The sequence below is a fragment of the Molossus molossus genome, unplaced genomic scaffold (genome assembly GCF_014108415.1).
Source record: "Molossus molossus isolate mMolMol1 unplaced genomic scaffold, mMolMol1.p scaffold_m16_p_9, whole genome shotgun sequence".
Taxonomy (NCBI): domain Eukaryota; kingdom Metazoa; phylum Chordata; class Mammalia; order Chiroptera; family Molossidae; genus Molossus; species Molossus molossus.
This window is the reverse complement of record NW_023425403.1, coordinates 30,945,925-30,955,464: the sequence shown is the minus strand read 5'-3', so window position 1 is coordinate 30,955,464 and position 9,540 is coordinate 30,945,925.

Sequence of the window (9,540 nt, the reverse complement as noted above, 5' to 3'; positions counted from 1 at the left end):
AGAACTAATACCCGTTCTCCTCAAACTATTTCAAAAAATTCAAGATGAAGGAAGACTTGCAAACTTGTTTTATGAGGCCAGCATAATTCTAATTCCAAAACCAGAAAGAGACACTACAAAGAAAGAAAACTACAGGCCAATATCCCTGATGAACATAGATGCCAAAATCCTGAACAAAATACTAGCAAATCAGATCCAGCAATACACCAAAAAAATTATTCACCATGATCAAGTGAAATTCATATCAGGGATGCAAGGCTGGTACAATATTCACAAATCAATAAATGTGATACACCACATAAACAAAATGAAAGATAAAAATCATATGATCATATCAATAGATCCTGAAAAAACATTCGACCAAATCCAGTACCCATTTATGATACAAACACTCAGCTATCTGGGAATAGAGGGATCATATCTCGACATAATAAAGGCCATATATGAAAGACCTACAGCCAACATCATAATGGGAAAAAACTGAAAGCATTTCCCTTAAGAACAGAAACAGGACAAGGATTTCCACTTTCGCCACTCTTATTTAACATAGTACTTAGCTACATCAATCAGACAGGAAGAAAAAATAAAAGGGATCCAAATTGGAAAGGAGGAAGTGAAACTGTCATTATTCGCAAATGACATGATACTATATGTAGAAAACCCCAAAAACTCCATCAGAAATTTACTAGACTTAATAAATGAATTTGGCAAAGTAGCAGGATACGAAATTAACGTCAAGAAATTGACAGCATTCTTATACTCCAATGATGAAATCACAGAAAGAGAAACTAAAAAAACAATCCCATTTACCATCGCAGCAAAAAAATTAAGATACCTAGGAATAAACTTAACCAAAGAAATAAAGAACCTATTCTCAGAAAACTACAGGACATTTTAAAAAGAAATAGAGGAAGATATAAAAAAGTAGAAGCACATACCTTGTTCATGGATTGGAAGAATTAACATCATTAAAATGTCCATACTACCCAAAACAATCTATAGATTTAATGCAATCCCCATCAAAATACCAATGACATACTTCACAAAACTAGAACAAATACTTCAAAAGTTCATATGAAACCAAAAAAGACCCTGAATAGCCACAGCAATCTTGAAAAAGAAGAACAAAGTTGGAGGGATCACATTACCAGATTTCAAGTTATACTACAAAGCCACTGTAATCAAAACAGCCTGGTACTGGCACAAGAACAGGCAGATAGATCAATGGAACAGAATACAGAACCCAGAAATGGACCCAAGACAATATGCTCAATTAATATTTGACAAAGGGGACAAGAGCATACAGTGGAGTAAAGACAGCCTCTTTAATAAATGGTGAAATAAATGGGAAAATTGGACAGCTACATGCAGAAAAATGAAACTAGACCATCAACTTACACCATACACAAGAATAAACTCAAAATGGACAAAAGACTTAAATATGAGTCATTAATCCATAAAATCCTAGAAGAAACTTTAGGCAACAAAATTTCAGACATCATACGCAGCAGAATTTTCACTGATACATCGCCTCAGGCAACAGAAACAAAGGAGAAAATGAATACATAGAACTACATCAAACTCAAAAGCTTCTGCACAGGAAAAAAAAACAACAACAACAACCACCAAAATGGAAAGGCTACCGACTCCATGGGAGAGCATAATTGCCAATGATACATCAGATAAGGGGTTAATTTACAATATATATAGAGTGCTCATACAGCTCACCAAAAGGAAACAAAGAACCCAATTAAAAAATGGGTAGAGGAACTAAATAGACACCTCTCCAAACAGGACATACAAATGGCCAAGAGACATATGAAGAAATGCTCACTAATCATCAGCAAAATGAAAATTAAAACAACAATAAGGTATCACCTCACACCTGTCAGAATGGCCGCCATCAACAAATCATCAAACAACAAGTGTTGGCGAGGGTGTGGAGAAAAGGAGACTCTAATACACTGCTGTTGGGAATGCGGACTGGTACAGCCACTATGGAAAACACTATGGTGTTACCTCAAAAAATTAAAAATTGAACTGCCATTTGACCCAGTGATCCCACTTCTAGGAATATACCCTAAGAGGCCTGAAACACCAATCAGAAAGAATATATGCACCCCCATGTTCACAGCAGCACTATTTACAATAGCTAAGATCTAGAAACAGCCCAAGTGTCCATCAGTAGACGAATGGATAAAAAAGCAGTGGTACATATACAGAATGGAGTACTATGCAGCTGTAAGAAAGAACGATCTCTTATCCTTTGCGATGACATGGAGGGACCTAGAGAGTATTATCCTAAGCAAAACAAGCCAAGCAGATAAAGACAAATATCACATGATCTCACTTATTTGTGGAATATAATGAACATACCAGTCTGAGAAATGGAGTAGTTCCAGAGACATGGAAGTGGGGTACAGACTGACGATCCCCAGAAGAGAGAGTGGGGAGGCGGGAGATAAACCACAGAACTTATATGCATGTATGCATGAACAATGGACATGGACAACAAAGCTGGGGACAGGGCAGGGAGTGGGGGAAGGGTGTATCCGTGGGGAGAAAAGGAGAAACATCTGTAACAAAAATAAATTAATTTTAAAAAAGATTAGTATTCTTATTTTATAATAATCTTTTAAAATTAATAAGAAAAAACATTAATATCCCAATTAAATAACAAAGAAAGGTCATTCATAGGAGACTGCAATGATCAATAAATATATTTTCAATGTTCAACCTTGCTAATCATCAAAAAAATTCACTTTCAAGCAAAAATAAGAATGTTGATTGGTCACATTAGAAAAGATTAATAAAACAACAATACCTAATATTGAGGATGGACAGAAACAAAGGAGAAAATGAATATATAGAACTACAATATTAATGTATTCTCTTACAATCCTTATGAGAATCTGGTTTGTCATAAATTTTTTTGGACAGCAATTTGGCAATATTTAACCTTTAAAAAAAAATGTTAAAATGTATACACTTTATTTAAATAACTCCACATTTATGATTTAGCCCAAAACACTATCATGAACAGTTGAAAATGTATATTTGCAAAGATGTTTAGCAAACCATTATTATTATTATCATTATTATTTTAATCCTCACCCGAGGATATTTTTTTATTTATCATCAGATAGAGTAGGAGAGAGGGAGGGGGAGAGAGAGAGAGCGCAAAACATCGATGTGAGAGAGATACACTGACTGGTTGCCTCCCACCCGGCCCAACCAGGGCTAGGGATGAACCACAACCAAGGTATGTGCCCTGGACCAGAATCCAACTTACAACTCATTGGTCCATGGGCCAAAGCTCTATGCACTGAACCAAACCAGCCAGGCAACAAACCATTATTTATATTTTTAACAAATTGGAAACAACTAACTGTCCAATAATAATGTGTTAAATAATCAACTCAGGGGATATTAACATTGGAAAAGATGTGAGGCCATAAAAAGTAGGATAATCGTGAAAATGTTTATAAGATTTAATTTCCCAAAAAACAACTTTAAAAGCAATGTCTAGTGCAATACTTTTGTTTCCTTTTAAACATTTTTATTGTTCAATATAATGTACACAAATAGTAGTGTACAAAAGAAGCAGGTATAGCTGATTTACCACAAAGTGAATATCTGGACCTCCATCCAGGTCCAGAAATAGAACCATTCAAGTATCCCAGAAGCATCCTCCTGCAACCTCCCGAGCTTTACTTCCTTTCTTCTCACCAAATAAACCACACTCCTGACAGATTGTAATCATTTCCTTACTTTTCTCTCTTGTTTTGCCACTTTGTGTTTATATCTGTAGTTTGGTTTTGCCTGTTTTTAAACTTTATATAAGTGAGATTACATGCTATGTGTGCTTTTGTTCCGGCCTCTTCCACTCCCTGATGTTTCCCATAGTAGTCATTTTTCGTTGTTGTACATTGGAATGGGGAATGTCTTTCTAAATAGCTATATCAATATATCACAATTTATTTATTCATTCTGCTTTTGAAAGACATTTGAGGTTATAATGAATAGGGTTACTCTGAACATTCTTCTATATGTCTTTTCTTGCACAGGAGCACACATTTGGGAGTGAGATTGCTGAGTGAAATGATATGTGGATCTTCAGTTTAGTAGATAATGTCAGTTTTCTAAATTGGATGTAACAAATTGACATGTTCATCAGCATTGTGAGAGTTTTAATGGTTCCACATCCTCAACAATACTGGTTATTGTCAGTCTTCCTGAATTTTAGTAACTGTGTGGTTACAGAGCATTATCTTAATTTTAATTTGCATTTTCCTTATTTCTAATGATTTTATTGACCACTTAGACATAGTCTTTAATTAAGTGCCTGTTCAAATATCTTGCCTGTTTTTTCTATTGAATTGTTTCTCTCTTTCTAGAAGTAGAAAAAATTTTTTAAAAAATGACTGCATAGATATTCCATCATGGTAATAATAGTTATTTCTGAATGATGGAATTATGTATGATTTATATGTTCTTCCTTGTGTTTTTCTGTACTTTTCTAATTTTTTATTACGATTTTATTTTTTAAATTTATTTATATATTATTTTCAGAACATTAAGTGTTGCACAATTCTAATAAATAAAAACAATGGGTTTTTTGCAAAAGATAGTGTCTAGGGAATAAAGTTGGAATGCTTAACTGTTAAATTTATGGGATGTTTGGATGATTTATAGTAGTCATTCTCAAACTATTCAAAGGTGTTCTATAGCTAAAATTGAATAATAGTACCATTTTCCAATTTGCAATGGTTTCATTTATTTTATCTAATGCCTTAAAACCAAATTTAATACATCAAATTGTCAATCTATATACACAACAATGAATTACTATTATGCCAAATAGGATCCAGCAGAAACAGAAGTTATGGAAGTTTGAGCCATAATTAGGGCCATCATACTCCTATATCAAGAAAAATTTCTGCTTTACTCCCATCAGAACTTCTATTAATGTAGCAGCTTCTAAAGTAAAAGTATTTGCATCCTGACAAATTACAAGTTAAAAGGTCTTAGATTTCTCATACTCTGAAAATTAAATTATCAAATATTAATTGAATAACAACTGTTCCCAATGGTATGTAGGATAAAAAAAGAATTAAGCCTTGGCCGGTTTTGCTCAATGGTTAGCGTGTCGTTCAATGGTTAGAGTATCAGCTCATGGACTGATGACTCATGAGTTTGATTCCAGTCAAGGGCAGGTACCTCAGTTGCAGTTCGTCCCTGGCCCTGGTGGGGGTCATGCAGGAGGCAACCAGTCAATGCGTCCCTCTCAGGTCAAAGTTTCGCTCTCTCTCTCCCTTTCTCCTACTCTCTCACTCTATCTGAAGATCAATAGAAAAATATCCTCGGGTGAGGATTTAAAAAAAAAAAAAGAATTAAAACGTGATACTTGAGCTTAAAGAGCTTGCCATCTAATTGGAGAAATAAAGCAAGCCCGTATGAACATAAGAATGCAGGATAATGTATAAATGATGTAGGGAGTCAAGGAAAACAGACTTTGTAACGTAGGATAAAGCCTTAAGAGAATGCCTAATACAAGAGGAACATAAACTTTGGGTAATTATTCTTTTCTCATTATTGGGACTGAACACTGTGTCTCACAGTAGATACTACCACACAACAACATAAGATTTTTTATCTAAATTTATGCTACCCTCTTACTGTTACCATAGTGGCAGATCAAATAGTTGTAAGATGGTCTCTAAGCTTCAACTCCCCAGGCTCCCAGTCCTTTCTCTACTGCTTTGCTATGCTTTACATCTTAGACACAAAAACATGCTTTCTTTCGGTCAAAGTACCAAATATGCCTTGCATAATCTTGAATAACTTGGAGAAGGCATTGAAATGTTACTAAAAAATTAATTTCCAGCTATCACTCTCAATAATTTTAAATGCCACACAGCAATTTAAAGTCAGTTTTTATAACTGTTAAATTAGAATTTTGATGCTGAGAATTTAAAATGAACTACTCCGGAGTGTAAATCTAAATAAGCCTGGATGTCAACAAAGATGGCAGTATAGAAAGTGCCAGGAATTTGTCTCTCCATCTGGACAACATTATATTGGCAAAATTTGTCTTATGTGATTATTTTAGAATTCTGTAGTCTAGCTTTCAGGGAAAGAAGTGTCTGGTAAATAGTGATTAATTTTTATCAATTTCAGCCTTAAGCAGTAGTGGCTACTCATCCTTCTTCTCCCTAGCCCCTCTGAAGACAGCTACACCAGTGTTCCTAGAGTGTTTGCAGGAGCCAGAGTGGCAATAGGACTTTGTCCTCCAAATACCAGGGATCTGTGTTCTGACCTCAAATTGCTGCTTCTGATCATGAAGGTGCAGACAAAGAGCAATGTGGCAACTTCCACCACCATGTTTCATGCTCCTCCAGCTGAAGCAGCTTTTGGGGAATTTAAAGAGACAATGGCTATTTTATTCTTTCATTTTTCCCTTTTTAGGATCCATACATTTAAGGATTAGTTACATATACAGGGAAATTTACAAAATTTCCACTCATGCCCAAAATGCAAGCTCAGAAAAGACCTGAGAAACCTTCAGTTTACATGTCAGGCTGATCTCTGACACAGAGATACCTATGTACACACACACATACTCCTAAAATTTGTATGGAACCACAAAAGACTCCAAATAGCCAAAGCAATCTTCACAATGAAAAACAAAGTTGGAGAGATCACACTTCCTGATTTCAAGTTATATTACAAAGCTATAGTAATGAAAACAGTATGGGAATGGCATAGAATCAGACACACAGATCAATGGAAAAGAACAGAGAGCCACAAAATAAACCCAAGCAGACAGTCCAATTAACTTTTGACAAATTTACAATGGAGAAAGAATAGTTTCTTCAATAAATGATGTTGGGAAACTGGACAGCCACATGCAAAAAGAATGAAAACTGAATCCTATTTTACAACATACACAAAAATGAACTCAAAGTGGATTAACGACTTCACCATAAAATCTGAAACCATAAAACTTTTAGAAAACATAGGCAATAAGCTCCTTGACATGGGTCTTGGTGATGATATTTTTTATTTGACTCCAAAGCAAAGGGAAGAAAAGCAAAAATAAACAAATGGAACTACATTAAAATAAAAGCTTTTTCACAGCAATGGAATCCATCAACAAGATAAATAGGCAACCCATGGGATGAAAGGAAATAGTTGTAAACCATATATCTGATAAAGGGTTATTAGTATTAAATATATGTAAGAACTCATACAACTCAGTAGAAATAAAATAACGAACAATCCGATTAAAAGATGGGCAGAGGATCAGAATATACATTTCTCCAAAGAAGATATATATACAGATACATAAGTATATATGTATACAGATACAGATAGCCAACAGATATATGAAAAGATGCTTAACATGCATAATTGTCAGGGAAATGCAAATCAAAATCACAATGAGATATCACTTCACACCTGTTAGAATGGTTGTTGTCAAAAACACAAGAGCCCGGCTGGTGTGGCTCACTGGATGAGCGTGGACTCATGCACCAGGAGGTCACTGGTTCGATTCTGAGTCAGGACACATGCCCAGGTTGTGGGCCAAATCCCTGGGGGGAGGGGGGCATGCAGGAGGCAGCCAATCAATGTTCTCTCTCATTGATGTTTCTAGCTGTCTCTCTCCCTCTCCCTTCCTCCCTCTCTAAAATCAATAAATAAGAAATACTATTTAGAAAAACACAAGAGATAATAAGTATGGGTAAGAATGTGGAGAAAAGGGAACCCTTGTGCACTGTTGGTAGGAATGCACATTGGTTCAGTCACTACAAAAAACAGTATAGAGATTCCTCAAAAAATAAAAAACAGAACTACCATTTGATCTAGCAATCCTACTTTTGGGTACTTATCAGAAGGAAACAAAACACTCACTTGAAAAGACACCTACACCCCCTTGTTCATTGCAGCATTGTTTACAACAGTCAAGACGTGAAAACCTGAGAGTCCATCACTATATGAATGGAAAGAGAAAATGTGATATATACAACTCTCCTTAAAGTCCTTATGGCTCAGAGGGCAGAAGGAGAGAGAAGCCGACTCTTTCTTGTCCATCCTCTCTTCCTGTGTCACTCTAAGAGCTTTAACAGTGGCTGTATCCCTCTATGACAAAAGCTTCTGCTCAAATGCCCCTCCTCCATGACCCTAGCTCTTGTCCTTCAGGTCGAGATGGGGTAATCCTTGCTGTTCTTGGTTCCTGTGTCCCTCAGCATCCCCTGTTGGTTCATTTGACTCTGTCTACACTGCGTAAATAGTCCTTCCACTCAATCCTTCAGATCCATTTGTGCGTACTTTTTTTTTTTCCTCTTGGGACTTTTTTTCCTCTTGTCTGATGGAGTAAATGATAGGAAAAGTAGCTTCAGAAAACAGACTCTCAAAATGGAATTCTGGAATCCCCATACATGGATCTACAAGAGGTACATGGAAGACTGAAAATGTATAGGATTTCTCAAATTATGGTCTTCATGGGATGGGACAGAATATAGTGGGGAGAAAAGAATTGGAAAATCATTTGATTAATGTGATAATAATAAAGAGTTGGCAGCTTTAAAAAAGATAAGCTCAGTGTCCTGAGCTTTCAACTCAAGGCAGGGGTTGAAGTCAGAAAGCATCTATGATGGCCTCCAAGGAATTTATCTCTTTGCTGCCAGGCTCTAATAGCTGAGGATGGGATGCCTGTTCTGCAAGACTCACCTCATTATCCCTCATTGTCTCCAGACATATAAAGAGACTTAAATTTTAGAACTGCATAATATTTGCATGGCCCTAAAGTATCTCCCTATAGTTCACTTATTGTTGCTAGGAGAAAAAATAGTTTCAGTGGAGAAACACCTTGAATGAGAGATCAAAATAAATATCAGCCCTGGCCAGTTTGGCTTAGTGGTTAGAGTGTCTGCCTGCAAACCAGAGTACCAGGTTCAGTTCCCGCCAAGGGCACATACCTCGGTTGCAGTTTGTCCCCACCCAGGCTGGGGTCATGTGGATGGAGACCACTCAATGTGTCTCTCTCACATCGATGTTTCTCTCTCTCTCTCTTCCCCGCTCTCTCCCTCCCACTCTATCTGAAGATAAATGTCCTTGGGTGAGGATAAAAATAATAAATAAATAAATAAATAAATAAATAAATGTCACTAATAAGGGGCAGATGGACATCATGTGCCCATAGATATATTACCCTGAGAGGGGTGGATACATCACATATGTAGTATTCACTGAGAATGCATAACTGGATCTAATAGTGAGGAAGAAATCAAATGAGCCTAGAATGAGGAACTTTCTATTTAAAAGAAAATGGAGGGGAGCCATATTCTTCAAAAATGTCAATGTCTTGAAAGACAAAGAAAGGCTGTGGAAATAGCCCAGATTCAAGAACACTAAATGAAGAGTAAATGCAATACCTGATCCAAGACTGGATTCTTTATTGAAGGAGAAAATGCTATAAAAGGCATTATTGGGTCAATTTTAAAAATTGGAATAAGGATGGTGAATTGGAAAAACAAT